The sequence below is a fragment of the Malurus melanocephalus genome, unplaced genomic scaffold (assembly GCF_030028575.1).
Source record: "Malurus melanocephalus ecotype Western Australia unplaced genomic scaffold, MMel_1.1 scaffold_54, whole genome shotgun sequence".
Lineage (NCBI taxonomy): Eukaryota > Metazoa > Chordata > Aves > Passeriformes > Maluridae > Malurus > Malurus melanocephalus.
The window spans coordinates 2,343,518-2,365,616 of record NW_026623286.1 but is presented as its reverse complement, the minus strand read 5'-3'; positions in this window follow the sequence as shown (position 1 = coordinate 2,365,616).

The following is a 22,099-nucleotide window of genomic DNA, read 5'->3' as shown; positions in this document are numbered from 1 at the left end:
GAGGCTGGAGCCCCACTCCTGTGAAGACAGATTGAGAGAGCTGTGAATGTTCAGACTGTAGAGGAGAATGCTCCGGAGAGACCTATTGCAGCCTTTCAGTATTTAAAGGAACTTAAAAGAAAGATGGGAACAGAATTTTTAGCACCTTTTAAATAGGTAATGGGGGTTATGGGTTTAAACTAAAAGAAGGTAAATTCAGACYAGATATAAAGAAGAAGTTTTTTGCAATGTGGGTGATGAAAGATAGGCACAGGTTTCTCAGAGAGGGGGTGGATGCTCCATCCTTGGAAGTTAYCATGGTTGGGTTGGACAGTGCTCTGAGCAACCTGACCAAGTTGAAGATGTCCTGCTCATTGCAGGGGGATCTGACTAGATGAAACCAACCCAAACTATTCTATGGTTCTGTGTGTTCATGGAAGGTCAGTGCACATCCGTGCTGCCAGGCAYAGCCTAGGTCCTGTTTATAAATGAAGTGGAGGAATGAAAAGCTTGTTTTTGAAACTTAAAGAAAGAGAAGCTCAGTCCCACGAGTGCATCAATCGAGTCTGTGCCACTACCTGGCAACTTTGAACTGCTTTGTATTTGTTGGGAGGGAAACTAAAAAAGTGAGGCTTCTACCTGTTTTTGTCATACACAAACCACGTGAAATCTGCTAAAGTTTGATCCATTTTTTTCCCCAGATACAGAAAGCAACCACATACTGTCTATCTTRTTTTATATCAAGACAGTAGAGCAAACAGCAAACAGCCATCTCCAGAGAAAACAAAGTACCAATATTCTTTTTTGCTCTACTACAGAGGATGAGTCATAACAGAAAGAAGTATCCTTTTGCACAGAAGTGTTCTGCAGTGCCTCCCCTTTAACTGAGCATTTCTAGGAAAGTAGACAGGACTACTGAAACAGTAGACTGCTGCTAAAACATCCACGAATCCCCAATGCAAAGTAGTGTCCGTCTCCAATTTTTTTTTCTTTTCCAAATTTTTCCTCTTTCTTCAAAGCCAGACATGGGGTGTAAACTGAAGGAAAAAACCCTATGTGTATTCTACATCTATCTTGTGGAAAGCATTGGATTCTGCACACTTACAACACTGTTGGTTGCAGCATGCTGTGTACCTGGGTTCAAAGTGAAGTTTGTACTTTTGTTCTCTTGCCAGTACTTTTGATCTATTCCAGAAGACTACTGCATCCTTCTTTGCCACTGTATATCTCCAGCATGCTGTGGAAATCTGAGCTTGGAAAAAAATATAATTTAATACGAGTAGAGAAGAGAGAGGAAAAGAGACTTTAAAAATAATTGTTCTAGGCATACAGTACTGAAGAGATTAAAAAATAGACATACATGAGCTCTTGTATTTGTTATATTAAAGATAGTCTAAAACACAGTCCTCGGACCCACTTTTTGCGAGCAAGAAATGTTGAAAACTACTGAAAACAGCTTTCTCTTCCAACTCCGTTTCTTTCCTTTCTTCCTCCCCCCCCCCAGTCCCAGCACCCCTATGACATTAATTCAGCTCAAAGATATTTTGCACAGGTGTTTATGTAACTGTGATACACTGGGAAAATTCCAACTCAAATTGATTCAGCTCAGAAACCTCCTAACCACACTTCCATTAGCACAGTGGGGTGGTCTGGATCCATAGTAAATGGCCAGTTCAAGAAATTCTGCAGACTTTCTCTAACCTCCTAAACCAGGCTTCTGAAAGCTGGTGTGTATCAATGAATCCTTTGCTAGTAATGAGTTTCCTGTTACAAAAAATATTGGCCTGCTGAAGCAAGCAGGGTAAAAGTTTAAGTGACCATCTTGCTGTTTCCTTCCCCTGTGGTTTGCTTGGAAAACACATCTCCAATTGTTTTACCATAAGCCAGTTCAATGAGTTGCTGCTAGACAATTTTAAAATGGCTGAGAAGGTTTTAAGTCCCAGCTATTCAAAGCATTACTTTGCAAGGATACAAAAAAATTAATGTTAAGAAACAAAGTTAGCTTGTATAGGAAAGGTATTTATTTAACATTATAAATGCTAAATGCTGAATCATTTTTTGATGCAGAATAAAAAAAAAAATATTTGGGGAAATTGCTCTCTTGGCAAAGTTACATACATTCATTTGAAACAAAGGATCATTTAAAAGCAAAATAAAGGAATCTGTGGTGCACATAGTCATTGAGAGTTTTTGGCTGTAAATTCTCCTCCCTTTTCTCTGTGGAAGCACATGTCTTTGCCTGCTGTTCATCAGCCTTGATTTTGATGGGGTGATTTTTAGTCAGCTGTCTCTATCATTTTGGCACAGACAAAAATCCTTTAAAAAATGTTACACTTCATCAAAGTGTATCATGAGACTTCACGGTCATTATCTCAATGGTTGCTCTGATGTGCTACAATTGGCAGGGCCACAGACGGTGGGGGGTGTATTAGAAGAAAGCCAGTGTTTCATGTGGAAAGTTGGCAAGCCTCTCCAAGCTTCTGTCAACAACTCAGCGGTCTGATCCGATGCACTGAGTGCTGATTATGCTCTTGTTTCTGTAGGAAGTAAACAAGAAAATGAATTCCACAGCACAACACAGCCTCTTTGTATCTTTAAAATGGCGTGGCTGGAAGCCAGCCAGCCTCGTTGAAAGTTTGGCCATTTGTGTCATCAGGGCCCTGGTACTGATGGAGGCTTTGATTACAGCTTGGATCCAGCACGGAGACCTTTCATGGACAACCACTCRGCAAATAAAGGCATTGATAGGTTGTTGGGTCAATTTAGCCATAAGGGCGTAGAGCAAGGTCCTTTTGAAAAGACTAATGGATTAGCTACACAACCAGTCCCACTGTAGGGCCTTATTTCTCAAGTAACTTCATGACTGCTTTCCAGCTTGGCAGGGACTCTCTTCCTCTAAAGCTAGCTCCAGTGCGTTCTTGTTATCAATAGCGCAGCTCAAAGGATTAGACACAAAGAGCTTTACAATTTAATGAAAACAGCTGTTGAAACAACAATTAAGGCAAACAATAGTTTGCATGAAAAACTATTAATTATGCAAAGTTATGCAGAAAGTAGAATACTCTTTTATTCATAACCACCTAATGTGACTGACAGTAAGTTAGACACCTTCTCCACTGTTGATTTGAATGTTTCAGCAAGTGGTGCTGCTTGTAACAATATTCACCATTTTTTGCTTTGTTAACRTTTAAGCAGCTAATGGTTCAGAGCCTATGAATTCTCTGTGGTATGGCTGCAGCAGGAACAAGTAAAACAGCAATCTAACAGCTAATATTTCATGTCGAGGCAGTACTGATCTCTGAAGTTTACAGCGCTACTTTACCACAAACAATGCCTCACAAAAGCGGTATGCCATATCGCTGTTTCCATGTATTCCTCCCGTTTCTACCCTGATCCCTTTACACAGCCTCTCCCATCATCTGCCTTTGTGGTGATGCCTTAAAGGCAGGCACTTTGTCAAATCACTCACCACAGGTCACTTCAGCAATGTCCACTTGACACCTCCTTTCTGCCATCAGTGACCTGCTAGCCCCCTGCCTCCTTGTGTCCCTTCTCAGTGACTCTCAGAAATTCATTGCTTCTCTATTTGCAGTCTCCATCCTTGACTAGCAGTGCTGAGAATTGACTTACAGTCTTTTGAATACAGTATGTTCCACATCCTGCCTCCTTCCAGCACCTTGAGCCACTGTACCAGGCAGTCCCATTTAAAATGTTATTAGCTTTGCAGATATAAACACTGTCTTATGCCTCCAACTACTGTTTATTTCAACTGCCAGTTAATTGGCATGCTCTAACACCCTTATTAAGCCAGCTTGAAAATATTGCTTCAGAATGCCTTGGGAATATAACTAATTTCATGCTAGAACTTAATAAGTAGGATCTGACACTTTTTCATATCTTCAGTAATCCATTAGGTGACTGTAACTTCTTTTWGTGACTGGATGAAAGCTTTATTAGTCATAGGTTTTCTACTCCAAACACATCACCAGAATTTAGTACAGTAGCAGCACTAAAATGCAATTTCTGACTTTCTGACTAAATAGACTTTCAATGATGACCCAGAATGTAGTTTAAGATTTTTTTTAAGCTTTAAAAGATTTCTGCTAAACAGGGTTATAATTCTATTCAGACATTTATTTTTGTTTCCTTGAGCAGTTGTAATTTAACAACAAATATATAGCAGTGACATAAAATAAAATAAAATAAAATAAAATAAAATAAAATAAAATAAAATAAAATAAAATAAAATAAAATAAAATAAAATAAAATAAAATAAATAAAATAAATAAAATAAAATAAAATAAAATAAAAAAATAGCAAAGTAAAATAAAATAAAAGAATAACTCCATACTACATCAGCTCCTCAAATAAGGCAAAAAGAATTATGCCACATTTACAATCTCACACAATATTTCAATCAATGTCCTGTAAAGCTACTTCCTTCTAAAATACAGTGAGTAAACTTGCTTCTCTCTGCCACTTCATCTGCAAAATGTCTTCCCTTTTCCCTTTTCTCCTTTCTATTTCATAAAGTAAGGATTTTTTTATCCATGCTGGCTGATGCTTGAAAGTGGGATCTTCYGTTATCAGTATGTCTCTAGCAGCCTGTGAAAACTCATTAGCACATTTGCTGGCAATAATCCAGTTAATGCATATTTGTTCAAAATTGCAAAAATAATTTTATTATGAGAAAATGCAAGCTCATTTTTCCATTTTAAAGTTAGACAACAAATGTCCTATACAGCAAGATGCAATTTGTATTTTTCACTGGAGACTTCTAAGCAGCTTCTGAAATTTGAAAGCAATTACACCAGTTACCCAGACGTGATTTTTCAATCATTTTCTTTTTTCTTTTTTCTTTTTTCTTTTTTTTTAAATTTAAAAAAATTTCTTCAGCAGCTCTTATTCAGTGATACTTCTCATAGCTGTCATGCTGGCACAGCATTCCCTTCTCTTCATTAGTCATTCAGCTCATGGAGCTTAATTGGACAAGGCTAGAGCGAATTTGACAAACATCACAGCAGCAGAAAAAGCAATCACTCTTTCAAGATGAAAATTTGTTTGATGTCTTACTGTGTAACTCATTTACTCTCCTTGGGCATCATGTGACCTGAATGTTAATCAGGCATTGATTGGCTTCTCTCCGTGGACAGTCACGTGGCAGGAATATTAATGGGCTGGGACCGGTAGCAGCACTGGTAGGCAACCTTTGGATTGGCTGCCAGGTTAAGATAGGGAGATAAGTGGGTGCTTGATGAACACTTGACAGAACTTCACAGAAAATTAAGGCCCTAAAATAGCATGAGAAAGTCTTGTCAAATCAAGCATGATTATCATTGAATGCTTAAGGAATTCATCATCTGCATGAAATTGATACACTTCAGTACCAGCAGGCCCTGCAGTCAGCAGGGACTCATCAGACTTTTATTTATATGTGTTCACCAAATCACATTAATTCTGAGAGCTAAAACATGCTAAGGATGAAGGTTATTTTCTGTTCAATCTAATTTATCTATGACAATAATCATCACTAATAATATGTCAAATTAGATTGCAGTCATTTTATGCATGCATGCTGATTTGGAAAATAGTGTTAAACCGTCCCACAGTAATTAACAATTTCTAAAGGTGTGCAGGGCCTAAAGTCATCAGCCTATCTAGATAGAAAATTACATTTTACAGAAGGGATTTATAGATATGTATCCTTATCTGACTCAGAGTAAAAATTACAACCTGTAAAAGTAGATGCATTTTTTTATTATGCAGTTAGGGCTAATAATTTTTAAAGGAGGTGTGTCCCTCTTCCCAAATTATTTTGGAAATAAAATTCTCCTATGCTAGAAATGGAAAGGAGTTATACCATTGCTTCATTACATTGAATGATTCTTTGTTCTTCATATTTTCCTTTTTTTTTTTTCCTTCTTCGTGGGTTAACTTTCTAAACATTTACCAACAGCTTCTAGCATTTAGTACAGATTTAGCAAGGTTTTGCAAGTACTTATACACAAGTCTATTCACTGCACAAGCATTAACAGCAGCAGTTGTACTGTAATTACATGTATTATAACAATGCACATTCCACAACATCTGCCAGTGTTATTAATTTAATACGTTCTGATCTTGATGYGATAGTGGTGGGTCAGGGTTGTTGKTGGTGGTGTTATTGGGTTTTGCTCCCCTTTTTTTCTTTCAGATGAAAGAAAGATCAGAAATTGTGCAGATTAACCCACCCAGAATCCCCTATTCTTAAGGAATCATTAAAGCAAAAATTGCTTCTGCTGAAATGCTGTTAATGGTTCTTTTTTTCACAGTAGGTATTTCATGGTACTGATTGCTTTAATAATACTTTTACAGTCTCTTGACTTATTAAGTATTACTGTATTGCAAAATACTTCATTTRAAACTGTCTGCTCGGTAATGAAGTTCTAAGGGAGCACTTATATCCTTTTTGGCTGTTTTTTGCTCACACACGTACGCACACACGCACAAAAGCATGCTTTGGCTTACAGAATTACATTTTAAAAATAAGAGGAAAATAATCTGTTGTTTCTTATTTTCCCTACTCTAATCTCTCGTGATCCTGGTACTGCCTCTCTCTCTCTTTGGAGACCCTCTTTATTGATTAAATGAATCTGCTCGAAAGGCTGGTTCCCAGGCTCTTTGATCTAATCCGATCTGATCTTATCCGATCACTTCAGCAGGACATTGGGGAATTAACAATAAGCAGCTTTACCACAAGTGTTTAATAACTCAACACAATCTCCTTATGGCTCCGAGCTGCTCATGYTCTCATCCAGTCAACGGCTCGCGGTGTAACAGATTGGACATCCCTCTGAACCTGAGGAATTTTCATGCACTGTGAAACTAATCGCTTCAAGTTCCTTCATAAATCACACAAAGCAGATTTCAGCATCTTAACAAATTGAAAAAAAAAAAAAAAAAGGAAAAAAGGAATGGGGGGAGGAATTCATCCACTGAGCTAAGGACTTGGAAGGGGCACGAGGAGGGGAGGAGGTATAATCTAAATTCTGTCATCTTATTTAATGTGTTTCTCATCTGCTTAACTTTCACAAGCATAAAATAATTCAGGCAGACTAAAGCTTTACAACCCTTCAAGCCCACACTGACCTTATTTTTTCCCCTGTACGATAGAAAACATGTGGTTGCTGCAGCAGTTGCATTATTTTGTCCCCGAAAAAATCCCTGAGTTTGCTGTTGGCATGAAATTAGGCAGGTAACAGCATAACACAGACTGGCATGGTATTTTAACTTACCTTTGCAGGTAGCTAATAACAGTGAATGGATGAGCAGATGGGATGCCTTGATGCTGAGAGGGGAATCAAGGTCATTTTTTTTAAATTCAAGAGCAGTAGCATCTCCAGAATGGATCCAATGTGAGATTTGTTTAGCCCTTACACCTTTCCAAGTCACTGTCCTCCAGACAAATAGTTTTACTTCTACTTTCCATGTACCTGAAGGAGAATCACAGCCATTAACATTTGGGCTAACTCTAAACAGAATCATAGAATAAGCTGAACTGGAAAGGATATACAAAGATCATCAAGTCCAACTCTAAGCCATGCCCAGCACCATCCCTAAGTCACACCCTGTCCCTGAGAGCATTGTCCAAACACTTCCTGAACTCTGTCAATCTGGTGCTGTGACCAATACCCTGGGGAGCCTGTTCCACCCTCTGGGTGAAAAACCTTTTCGTAATATCCTACCTAAACCTCCYCTGACACAACTTCATGCCATTCCCTCTTGTCCTGTCACTGTGACCACAAAGGACAGATCAGTGCMTGCCCCTCTTCTTCCCTCACAAAACARTTGTAACTGCAATGAGATCTGTCCTCTTCTCCAGGCTGAACAGACCAAGTGACCTCAGCTGCCCATCAGGCCCGTCAAGGCCTTCAGGATCCTTGTTGCCCTCCTCTGGATGCTCTTTAATAGTCTAATGTTTTCTTTCTATTGCATTGCCCAATCTGSCCCCATCCCTGGAGGTGAGGCCGCCCCAGGTCAGAGCAGAGCGGGACAATCCCCTCCCRTGCCCGGCTGTGATGCTGTGCCTGATGCCCCCCAGGACACGCTTGGCCCTCCTGGCTGCCAGGGCACAATGGCTCAGATTCACCTTGAGAAGAGCCCCAGGTCCCTTTCCATGGCTCTGSTCTCCAGGGTCTCACTCCCCAGTCTGTCTGTCCATCCAGGGYTGCCCCATCTCAGGTGCAGAGTCYGGCACTTTATGCTGTTGAACTTCATGTGGTTGGTGATTGCCCATGGTGCCTAGAAAACCTAGCTTACCTAAAATACAGGCTAGACAAAATTAAGGGAATAAAATGCAGTTATATTTATYGAAGGGCCTTTCGGTACMTTCAGAGCAGTCACAGCCCATCCAGGGACAACACCCAAAATGGACCTTAGGTCATGGATTTTTCATGCTTTATAAGAATTATCCATTTGTATATCAGGTGTTAGTTCTCCTTACAGCTTCAGCTAATGAAGCAATTTATTCCAAGTTCACTCCCCCAAGTTTACTGTTGTTTACACATCCTGGGGCCTGAGGCAGGGAGGTGGCCTTGAGTTTTGGGCATAGACAGGAATTGTTTTGCCTAAATATGGGAGAACAGTAGCTTAGCTGTACACTAAAGAATTACGGGAACACTGATACATGAAAAATACAGAACTTCAAATACTAAGGCATCACCCAGACCCCTGATTTGTTGAGGTCTCTCTGCAGGGCCTCCCAGCCTTTGATAGAGTCCTCAGCTCCTCCCAGTTTTGTACAGTCTGCAAAGTTGCTCAGTGTCCCTTCCAGTCCTGTTGGGCTGGCTGTGACTGGTGACTTTGTTGTCTTTCAATAGTATTTTMAATACCCCCAGAATAATCTTCTCCATAACTTTACCACGCACTGGAGGGAGACTGACAGGCCTGTAGTTTCTGGGGTCCTCCTCCTTGCCCTTCTTGAATCTTGGGATAACATTCCCCAGATTCCATCAGCTGGGACTTCCTCAGATTCTCACAACTGCTCAAAACTTACTGCGAAACGCATTGTGATGAYACCAGATACCTCTTTGAGGATGCTCGGATCGATTCCATCACSCCCCATAGATGTTCAGAGATTCAGCTGAAGCGGTGAAAAGGTTCACTAGTTAGAGATGGGAGCCAGGCTTTTTAGACCCATGAAGAAGACCTCAAAAAATCTGACAGTTTTGCTGTATAGCCAGCTCATGGCTTTGGCCAGTGCCTTTGGGATGTCATCAAAGTTTAATGTTTATCCAGCATCTCAAAATTAAGTACACTAAGTCCTTTTACATGTTTGTGGAGACTCTTATACAGTAAACAAAAAATATTAACAATGCAAACATACATATCAAATTAGATTCACTCTAATATATATATACATATATATACAAAAACCTGATTTCAAAATTTTTGTTAGAGTTTTAAGGAGACATGGAAGGTGTTTGTTTCTGGTTTATCTGGCAACGTACTTATTGAATTATGTAGCCTGGCTTTGTAGTACAGGTTCTAAATAGTACCAATCGTGAATATAGCAATTAATTTCATGGTTTCTTTGGAAAGCAGTTATTTATTGTCACAAAGTTCCTTGCTAGATTTCTTAACACTTCAGGTTACTCTACAGTAGAGATATAAATTAGAATGGATGTCTACCCAAGGTATCTCATACTGCTCAGATCTTAGCTCAATTAGAAATCCTAAAATTATTGAAGCTGCAGTTAATTTTCAGCTAACATGTTTGAAATTAATTTTTTWAATTCAAATATAGTTATGGTCTTCAAATACAAGTCAATTATTCTCTTACTGTAAAAAGTACCTTACATATAACGACTACTCAAAGTACCTCCATAAAGGATTTAAAGTCAATTACAAGTTATTTTATCTAAAGTTCAATCAAGAAGCATTAAGAAAGGCTTGAAGGCTATGTATGTTTAGTCGAATCTTTAAAATTACGGCAATAAATGGAAAAATCTCCTATAAACGGAGTCTTCTTTGATACATATGGAATTGTTTTCCTCCTATGAACAATGCTTTTTGTCTGGTTWATGTCACGAGGCTACCATGTAAGGGGCCTTTAACTTTTCTCTTTTGCTCAGCCAGCCTCTAGAGACKTCTTTACTCTGTATTTACTCGACTTTCATATAAAGCAGTGATTATGGCAAAGTCATGGATAAGTTTGGTGAGAATTATGATGTGTTGATCATTTCAAAATCAACTACAGTTATTAAAAAATATTGTGTGTTGATTGTGGATGATTTCCAGAAATCAGCCCAAGGAAGAAACAAAAGCCACTGTACCTGTCTAAATTAATTTAGATGGAAATATTTCCCAATATTTATAGAATCCATATACTATGCATATGCTCCAATAGGCAGATTAATTCTGTTGCTATTGTGCTTGGAGTTCACTGGGATTTAATGTTGATTTAYACCATTGACTCCTAAACATTTTCCCAACATGTCTTTTCATTTGGCAACTGGATTTTTCAAAATTCATCAATTAATAGGGCTGGCTTGTGTATGTGACATATGAAAAACTCTTTTCACTATGCCTTTTCTTACAAATAACCACAAAAAGGCCACTAAACTTGAAAAATAATGCTGGAAAATATTGTTTCATGACTGCCAGTTTGGGGCTTTCACAACACTGGCCTAGCATTTTCCAATGAAACAGTTTTTTCARAACCCTTATTTGGCTGAGGTTTTATTGTGTCACAGGAAGTATAAAAGTTAATATTAATGAACTTCTGATGTAATAGTCRAGATGCCTTTGCAAAACTATTTCTTCTCCTGCCATCACAGCTGTTGTGATTCTTTAAAGCCTAAAGCCCAAYGAGTTTGAGTAGCATACCTGTTGTACCATTTTCCCCTAATGTGCTGGACTGGTTCTACAGAGAGCTCGATTTGTGGTCCTCATGATATTGTGAAACCAGAGCCCAGAAGCCTGAGAAAGGCCAGCAGCTACGTAGGAAGCTTGGAGACCTCAAGGACTAATGCTTGAGCTGTTGYTTACATCAGTCCTTGCAGAACTGAACCTCTTCTATATTTTTATTTTCTATACAAAATATTTTGACTAATTCAGAAATAGTATAACTTTATGGATTATTTTCCCATCCATGTTTTGGTTTTTGTTTTTTTTTTTAAATTAAAAAAAATCTATCTATTTTACATTCCATAAATTCAGCTCTGTGTGATCATTTTGGGGTTTAACTTTCCTTTTTCAAAAATTCCAGAGAGTCATAAATGCTGATTTTTAACACTGYGTTTGTAGCTGTTTGATGCAGCATGAATGCATGCTTATGTCACTTTTATGTCCTTCAGAATCACAGTAATCAGATCTTGTTTGGGGTTCCCATGAAGGAAAGTAATGGGAATGGATGCTTGCTTGTAGCTGGTTTCCCTCTTRGCTTACTACAAATGGAATGAAGGAAGATCCAGAATTTTGTCTTGGTGTGAGAACCAAATGTTACTTGGAGAATTATATTCCAAAATTGTACCAAGGTTAAAGACATCAGCCTATGGGTAAATCTKCCCTATAGAGCGTACTTAGCTGCACAGTCTGACATAAAGATAACAAAAACACTCTACTCATAAAGCTGATTTATCAGAAAATGTGAAGAAAGAAGAAATGTTTACACCTTTATCATGTTCATGGCACAGTCTCTCTGTATCTAAGAGAAATATGACAGGATAAAGACCATTACTGACAACCAGCTCTCTGAAACAAAACAACTTTAAATCCTATTAGTCATTACAGAAATGCTCTTTGYATAAAGCAGCATAAGATTAGGAAAGGAAACTAAAGGTCTTCCCATTTTTTTCCATTTTCTATTCCTACTTCCAAGACCAAGTACTTTGATTTCACTAGCAAAGCAAATGTTTATATGGGTACATTAAAATAAATAGAACACTACATGGAACYAAATTATGTATTTTTTTAATATAAGACAAAGGCTACGAGAAAACCACAGATAGCAGATATGAGTCATGGTTGTTTAATGACCATCTGAAGGCAATTAAGATACCTGAGGATGAAAAAGGTATGAGAAACAAGTGCAATAGTGTTAGGTATTTATCCAGCTATACTGACTTCATCCAGAAGCTTTCTGTCCTTCACCTACTGCTGCACACCAGCATATTGCAATGTACAGGGTGAATCATGAACTAAAAAATTTGAAGCAGTGACATGCAGTATTTCCAGATATTATAGCTGGAACTSAATTGACCCAGTGCTGTGACTTCCTTGCAGCACAGCCTGTCGATAAGTGAGTTGTCTTCCAAGATCTTTCATGATGCTGTGTTGGCACAATGCATCTTTCATGGCACRGGTTCTCCTTGCATATACCTTACTCTTTCAGCATTGCAAGGTGCAGAGACATTTTGCTCTAAAACTACAAAAATGCACTTATTTTTCTCTATACTTTACTTATTCACATTCRAATCACTGAAATTTAGAGACTTCCTGTGAACTGACTATTGTGTCTCTACTGCATCCTTATCACAACTTTAACATACAAATTTAAAGGCAGTGTATCTGACTCTTCCTATTTCCTATAAGCCTCCATATGAAAGTATTAGGGTATAAAACCCAAAAATATTTCATGTCCTGTATCAGTAAAAATACATTTTTTATAATGCAAAGTATCACGAAATCTTTGGAAAACAGACTTTCTTCAAAACTGAACCCCTGGCTTCTTAATCAATTGTTTTGGTTTTAAAAATACAGTACTGACATTCTAAGACATTTCCTCCTTTCAAGGTCACCAAATGGGCACTTTCAAAGAACATATATGGTAATTAAACAATGAGTAACTACAACCTAAATGCAAAGAATTTGTTCATATCAGAAATGGTGGTGAATTGTACTTAGTGATGAGTATTTGAGATAGCCATGAACTATGCCACTACTATTCAGGTCCTTTKCTCCAGGCCAGGCTTGGACATCCTGCGCACAATGTTACATTAGGTTGTATTTTCATTTTTGTTAACTATATTCCACTGCTGAGTACAACGCGCCCCAATGTTCTCAACTGAAGCATTTACCTGGTCAGCAAATCCCAACTCCTTTAGTCTTTTAAAGGACAGAAATCACGGTACTTGGGTGCTAGTCTAACATTGGTTCAGTTATCTCAGCAAATTCCTTGGGAATTGTAGGCCAGATATTTTCAAAGGTGTCTAGATGCCTAAAAATATGGTAGAAATAACTGTATCCTACTAGGATTTTGTAGTGATGGAATTATTCTGTCAAACTTGCTTACAGATAGGTCAGTTTCCTGTGCTTTGCATGTAGACAGGACAGAAAGGCGTCTCTAGGTTGTCATTCCTTTCACTCTAAGGCTTCTTTTTTGCAATAATTTAGATGATTCATATCTTAAAAGTTCTAACTTCATTGTCACTCAGAGTTTCACAGCTAAGACTCAGACACTTGCACTGTGAGCCATCTAAGTGAACTGCATCTTGCTCTTGGTGCTTGCTTGCATCACTTGATGTAAAGGAAAATCTGCAAACCATCCTACTGTGCCTACATACTCTCATATTCTGTGTCTTCACATATCTGGCAATTGCTATTCTCCAGTGTCCCTGGTTAGAGTACTCTCAAAGATCAAAACTTTTTACAACACATAAACACATTCTTGATATTAAATATTGAAAAAAAGCCTTCATTTCTAGCAGGCTGCTGGTATTCATATGTAAAAGGACATACTGTGTTATTACAGAAAAAAAACCCAAAACTTCCCAAATAAAGCCCACAAATTGGAAAAGAAGACTTCAAAACAAAAGTTCATCAGATTTTTTCTGTTTTTGAAATATTGCCAGACTAAATCATTAAGTGTGGATCTTGTTGCACAAGATCTGTAGAATTCAACCACAAAGCTGCCACTCGAAGGCTGTTGTGCCAAACAAAWCACAGTAAACTAGTTATGGTCAATAAAATCGCTAAATCAAATAAATKTTCTTCTTGCTTAGAACACTTCCTGATGTCAGGGAAAATACATACGGGTTTTCTTAGATAGGGAGAAGTGTTCTGGTGTCAATTTGTTAATTAAAAAAACAAAAAGGCACAATTCAAGATTGAAGAAGAGAAAGGCCAGGTAATTCTTTATCCAGCTTTGTAGATTTTTACTGGGTAAGTTTGCAGCAGTCAAGGTACTCACAAGATTAAGGGCTACTGCTGTGGGCCCAGAATCTCCTTCATTTCTGATAAAACTTGGAGGCAGGGATGTAGGAATTACAAGCATTATGACAAAATTGTTTGTTTGAAGATACATATATATGTTTGTGTGTGTGAGGTTTGGGGAGAAACCACACAAGCTCACATTTGAGAAAGGAGTCAGGTTAATTTGCATGCGCCATGACTGATAACTGAACTACATTTCATGCTTTCAAAAGAAAACATTTGCTATTTCTTCAATAAAAATGTGTGTCACTGAGAGTGCAAGAAGACTATTTTCCTGGTATAAGTCTGTGGCAGGCTGATCTTGGCAAGCAGCAAAGCACCCACACTCACCCACTGCTCCCCACTCAACAGGCCCAGGGAGACAACACAAGGAGCAAAATCAAGAAAACTCATGGCCTGAGGGGAAAAAAGTTCAATAAATGAAAGAAAGACAAAAAACAAGTGATGCAAAGGTAATCACCACCTCCCACAAACAGACTGATGCACTCTCTCTAATTAGAAGGCATCTCAGAAAACATAACACCCCCAAAAAACCCTTTCTTCTGCTACACCAGCTTCATTGCTGAGTGTGGTATGGAACAGCCCTTTGGCCAATTCAGGCCAGCTGGTCTGACTGTCACACTTTTAATTTCTTGCTTGACCTCAACCAACTCACTGTRGAGTTAGAGAAAGAGAAAAAGACAAAGTCTTTACATTATGCAAGGACTACTTTGTGATAGACAAAAGATTGGTGTGTTCTCGACAGTGTTTTAGTCATAAATCCAAAATACWGCGCCATAATGCTTGTTAACAAGAAAGTTAACTCCATCCCAGCCAGACCCATACAAATCGAAACAGTTACATGGCATACCGTGCAATGTATTCAAATTATTTTTCTTCATAATAACTGCATCCAGTTACATTATTTTTATCAGCAATTGTTACTATGTGTCATACAGTATTTCATGGTCAAAAGGACTCTGTTTTTCTTCAATGTAGCAATACTAGAAAAAACTTTAAAACACTGCTTTGCAATACATAAACCTTTATCAGTCTGGTTCAAGGATTGCTGCCAGTTACCAAAACTTYAATAATTAAAGGAATGTATTATATTAAATACTGTATCAGTCTTTCCTTGGTCACCTTCAGGAGCACATTAAGACAGTAACATTTTCCTCATTTGGAAAGGAAACAGATCTCAGTATTGACCTGCTTGTAAAATTCCTGTTCCTGGCAGTCAGAAAGTTGACCTTCCCACCAAAGCAAGTTGTTAAAATGCTTGACAGATTGGTTGAAAGTGACTGGTAACAGAAAGCCTACAATTAAGATGATCCTCCTCAGAAAGCTATTTGCTATTCTAGCCATGGTAATCAAGGTTGTCATGTCAAATCAGGTTCTTGATTATCCTGGTATAATTTTATGCATCATCGTAAGTCCAAAAACAAATTGATGATAAAAGAGTTTTGTTAAGCAAAATTAATTTTATTGGATAATTCATGCCCCTAGCCCCTCTCCCTCCCCAACCCCACCACACAGATGCTACCTTTTCCTGTACTGACTTAATAATTTAGAAATCACAGACTTTGTGGGTGATTATATATTCATCTTGGGAAAGAAATAATTAAAGACTGACTACACTTTTAAAATTATTGTGCTTGATTCTATAACCAGCCCTTTAAAAATTCTTCTCAGAGAGCATTCCAGGGCTCAAAGGGCTTTACTAGGTGAATGATTTTCACATGCATGGTACAAAGATCTACTAGCATATCTTAAAAATCTTCRAAGTATTAGTGACCAAAACTGACTTTTACAAGCATCATGAAATAAAGACTAGTAGCCTATTTTAAAGATGAAACTGCTGACAAACAGGGAGATCAAGCTGCTTTACCCAAGCTGAATTTAATCATGTAGCAGTGATCTTTTTACCATCCTTAGGTAGGCTATTATGAAAAAAAGGCTGGTATAACATTTTTGGATATGAAAACCTGAAGAAATGTAATAGCTAATCTGAGAACCTCTTGTATTTCTCAAGAAAAGTGATGAAAAKGCTTGTGAAGAATAGTGTAATTTCTGCATGGTGCTAGGAAGATAATTCCCACAATAATTTGAAAGTTTTAACTTCTCTTTGCCTTCTTCTTGGAATGAAAAATAGAATTATGTAAACATCTATTAACTGAAAATCTGAAGAAAAAAAGCTTAGGCTGTAGTCTAACAAAATATTCAAATCAGGCTCTATTCTTCTGGTTATCTATCCATATGTTTATRTGTGTTGTCTTTACAATGGTTATTTTATTGAATGAGTCATTTTGACCTGAAARTAAGGAACTTTTTTTTGAGGTAAAGTTTTTTTTTATGGTCAAGATTCTATGAAAAATCTTTCGATTCAAAATGAAAAACCTCTATTTTAATGCCAATCCAATTTTATCCATCCGAGATCTGCAATAGACATTACGTTGGTGGCACAATAAAGGCCACTCTATTTAYCCTTCACCTGCTTGCAAGAAATTTTTTGTGTGCACATATTATAAAAGTTCTTCAGAAGTCAGTAAAATTTATATAGTTTTAATCATATAATGTATCTGCAAACCCCCCCAAAAAACCTGTTCTTTCTGCAAGCCAAGTTTCTGTATTCATTAACTTAGTCATACACATAGTTTTCACAAGACACACAGAGCCTTTACAGAAACTAATGCAGCCTATTTTTKAAACAATTTCAAACAAAAAAAATTGTTTTAACACAGTTTAGGTAAGCATATAAAGTACAGGTAAGAAATGAAGTAAAGGAGAGAAATTTTCAAGGAAGATTCATTGGAAAATCTGAGAGGCACAACTTTCTTGAATGCCTATTTCCAAAACACTACAAACCACAATCTTCTGTAACTAGCTACTGATTCTATAAACAAATGCCTCTTTCATATCATCCATGTCAAATGCTGGTTTGCTATAATCTGTAGAAAATCTGTAGAAAACATCACAGCAAAGGATTTATTTCACAGTTGACCTTTTGAGGAAAAAAAAAAATCACAAAGCAGCAAGTACTAATGGTTTTCCTATAACCCTATATACATATTCTGTCTTCTTAAGCTTGTCCTTACCTCTATTCATATTGTACCAGCGGGAGGAACAAAATGGTTTGGAAAAGTTATTTCATTTGCTACTTCTCARAAATCAAGAGAGGTAAAGAAATATTGGTAATTCCTTTTTGCTGTTATATTCATGCATTTAGTGTCTCATAAAGTTCTAGATAAGCAGAACTGCAGCAGAAACTCCTAGATCTGTTGAAATCTCCCTTTTTCATGTGAAGGGCAAATAACTCAAATAACTTTCAGTAAGAAGAATTGCTTGGACATTTTTCTGCAAACTTCTGTCACTCTGTATGAACTGATATTGTGACCAAATTCTTCATCTGGTCATAACTTCACCATCTCTTGGCACGGTATTCTAAACTTAAAACTACTGCAATATTTTTTTGATTCCCGAGTGAAGGAAATTATGCGCAAATCAACCCTCTAAGGAATCTGTAGCTATTACAGAAGTTTTTTTGTCCCATTATTCCAATGCAATAACTTCCCTGCTGTTACTTTAAACATTGTAAATAATTTTAGTTCTTTTATAGTAATTGGAAACTTATGCAATTTTGTGGCTTAATATTGCATATGTAAATATAGGCTAATTGAAATTGCCATCTAATAACTGTTTCTAATATAATATTCATAAACCCTGGATATTTCATACAAATATTTGGCTGCATATAAGACATCTAAATTAAATTTTGCTTTGAATTAAAAAAAAAGAAATTCATTTTATTGAATTAGGCTTAAAATGTTGTACTAGGCATAGGAAAAATGAATGAATTCACACAGAAAGATTAAGGCAGCTATAATATCAGAAGATGCCTAATCATGTTGCTGTTCTTCAGTCTTATTAACAATTTATATTATAAAAATTTACCTCTGGATAAGAAACTGTAATGATCGGTAGTGGCAAAACAGAATTATATTTTTCATGTCAATGTTCCTAATTCTATCTCTGTTTCATGACTATCTCTTGCGTTAAAAGTCATGTCCTCAGCTTGCTCAAGGTRTATTACTTCTCACAGCTTCTAAAAAGCAGCAGGTGCGGCATGGGACCAGCAAATTTGCAAGTCAAAGCAAAAATTACTTTAAAATAATAACATAACCTCATGAAAACGCAAGTCCGCTGCACTCTTTTGAATACTGCATGCTTAGGAAGAAACACTGCTTCATGGCAACCATCAGGAAAACAAGTCACTGGAATGCTAAACATTAAATGTGCTCTATCGCTTCAAACAGCCTTTCCACCACTACCCACAGGCAGGAATCAACTGCAGGTGTCTTCTCGGTACTGACAGCCCCAGGTGACAGAGCTCAGGCAGACTTTCTGCAAAAGTACCAGATGAAATACCTGGGTGAATAAGACATTAACCAGCCAGCTGAATCAGTGAATGGGGTGGCAGAGGAACTAAAACTRGTATGAAGTGGAGTAATATTTGTGTCAACCCTGTGTTAACTGTAAAGCAAAATGACAGCTGCAAAATAGCTTTATGCCTTGTTCCCCTGCTGGTTCTGGCATCAAATTAGCCTACTAATGTATTGAAGGGTAATACAGATCCTACAGTATTAATGCAATTATGACAAAATTAAAGAGGCCTGCTAGTGATCTTGAAATCATACAGACACAGTGAACCAWGAGTATAAAGTTTCATAAAAAGTCTCTGTATTCTCTGAACATGCTACAGTATATGGTACCTTTGAACCAGCCTTTGACATCTCACTGGGAGCTGAAACATGGCTAGCTGTGAGTTTGCAATGGCGCAGTGTGTCTGGTCATACATCCACTGGGGTTTCTTCCCCATAGTCATCATAAAAGAGTTGAAAAAGTAACTTCACTTTTCTCTGAGACACTTTCTAAGACTGAATCCTCTGAACTGGATCCATTGCTGGCTTTCAGGCCACAGAAAAAAATTAGACTTACATCTGCATAGACATGAGAGTTGTGTCTGTGTACGCAAACYTTTTTCACATCTTTCTTCCCAAGTAGCCTGACTACTTTTTCTCCTTAATGCATGTGGATTTGAGATGTCAGCTATCTGCCAAAAGCTGAAGACTTGCCCATTTSAACTTTGGCTAGCAAATTAGTCAGCATGTGTTTCTACTATGTATGCTATTGGCTTAATTAGGTTTAATTAACAAGTGTTTGTGTCTGTTGTTGGGGACAATGGCTATCTAGTGAAGGCTTATTTATTGGCAACATATGGTATTTTGGTGAATGATTGTCAGAACAACTATAATGAAGCATTTAAAAGAACTTGTTCAGCTCAGACTTGGAATACTAAAAATGCTTTTCAGATGTCTGCACAATTCTTATTTCTTTGAAGATTGACCCAATGCTTCTTTCAGYATGTTGTGACCTAAGGAGATGGGAGGTGGGAAGGAATTCATAATATTACATGAATTTAGGCATGTAAAACAACAAAAGTACCTGAAAGCATGATAATATTATTTTAAAATAATGTAATTTTAAAAACTTACAAAAATRTCTTCTTTGTATCCTAATACATATATGTATGCTCTAGATTTTACAGTGAKAACCAAAGAAGCAGGATCTCCATTTCAAAAGATACAAATTTTAAAGCAGGATACAATTAGAAATATACAGTCATAGAGCCTGTACAAGCACAGATACTAACACTAGTTAAAAAGATTTGCCACAAAAATTTACCCAACAAAAAAAAAGTAGACAAATCCCACATAATAAAAGATGCTAGTCTAAGCAAACATGGACTACGTAATATAATGCTTCTTAATAGGATTGGCCAGTAAAAGCACAAATTCAAAACAATAGTTTGCCATTAAAGTTAATCTTCTGATCCGAGGTCGATGCTGAGAGTATTTGTGTCTGGATTTTGAGCTAGGAGCTCATTGGCAGTTTAACCACTTCTGAATAAAAATCTTTATTCTTTCATGGAATTATCTTGAATTTTGTTGGAAACAAAGYTCTTTTCTTTCATTACTTCTTTGAATTCTTGCATTCACGCCCATACTTGCAAACCCGCAACGGAAAAAAGAGTCACAGCAGTTCTGGCAACCCTTYGGCATAAAATGGCATGCAAACTGAATTTACAGGCTTCTGAGTAGGTTGTCTTATAAATGAAAATTTCCAGGAGCCAGTTTTCATTCTTAATTAGTGTTGTCACCATCAGTTCCACACTAATATTGCTTAGGAGACTCTACATCATGCTCTTCCTCACTACTCAGATAAAGAATTATAGATCTTTTGTTGGTAGGCAGCTTTCATTTACTCCTTTCTCCCTGGAGATCTGGGACTCGGAACTTTTCCTACACCACCTCATGTTATTTCCAGAGGTAGGGGAAAGGGCATCTCTTCTAGGGAGAAGGGCTCCTCTGGTTGGGTAAGCATAGTGAAGGGAGCACTGGGATGGCCCTGGCTCCAAGTAATCACATGCAAATTGTTTGTCTATCCTGTAGACTTCATTGTTGATTGTGTTGCTGTTACTGCTCACTTTCTTACCACRTTGCTGTTTGGTAAAGTGGTCTTATCTCAACCCGAGATCTTTACCTTTTGCGTCTTCAATTCTCCTCTTCAGCATGCCACAGGGGGACTGGGAAAAGGAAAAGGCAATGAGCAAAGCATGATTTCAGTGGCAATACCATTCTGAAACCATGACAGAGACAAATAAGGCATGTCAGTTTTGAGGGACTRCATGGTTCAGGACTGCTGTAATAGGACAAATCCACAGTTTAAAGCTGAAGTGTGGAAAAAGATGGTCATGGGATCAAAAGTCCTGTGTGATAAATTTTGTGGGAGCATTTTGTCAGTAATTATATACAGTATATTTTATCAGTAATTTATAAACAAATGTCAAAAAACCTCTAAATCATTGATATTTAGGCAAGACCGGTGAAACCAGATGGCATTTCAGTTTCTTGTTCTAAGAAAATAATATAAAATGCTTGGAGTGTGCAAAAGCTGATAAAACTAATTTTTATAATGCTGGCAATATGCTTTCAAGAGGAAAACGAAGGAGCTAATTTTTACCAATTGTAACCCTGTTACCTAAATGCAGTTTGTAGGACAAAGTTGATTTAAAACTGTCATAGCTGGCTGGTGTCTGAAAGATTCACATGAAGTTTGTATAGTCAGGACAAATGCAACCCTTGTACAACCCCATGGAAATCGGTGACATTATACCTCTTACACTAGATTTGATTTCAGTATGTACTCCCTTGTTTTAACAAGTAGACCTACTGCTTGGTTCATAATGCAGGCATGAAAATTATAAARAAGCCCATTAAGGACATTGAACAGTGTGTTTTGGAGGAGTGTATTTTTGCCATTGCCTTTGTAATAGGGCTTCCACATTTACTGTTAGTGAAATCCTGGAAGATCTGAGGCATCAGTTTCCACCCAGAAAATGTGTATTAGACAGGATTACTCATCAAGGTTTTATGAGTAGGTTATAACAAAATGCATTTTCAAAACAAAAGTTTGTTAATAATATGGTATTATATGAGGAAAACTCTGTATCTCTGATACAACAGTTCATTTGTTGGCCAAACCCTATGTGAACAGGAACAGACTCATGAAATATATTCTTATTCGTGGAAGGGTAAAGTGCATCTTCCGAGAAATGCTACTGTGGTTATGAAATAGTATTTCGTCAGAAGATGCAGAAATACTTAAAGAGGTTGAAATGTAGCTAGGATCTTTTTTAATCCACTCCAAGATGGAAACCCAGAATGAAATATGTGTAAGAATTATACTTGAAAGCAACATTATAGCAACATTTATGTGGAATGTTGTCCAAAAAAGTAAAGAAGCTGCAAGTCAAGCTTCCCACTGAAAGCAYGACAGTGTTCCCCATTACTTCTGAAGTACATGACTTCTAATTATTTATAATTGCTTA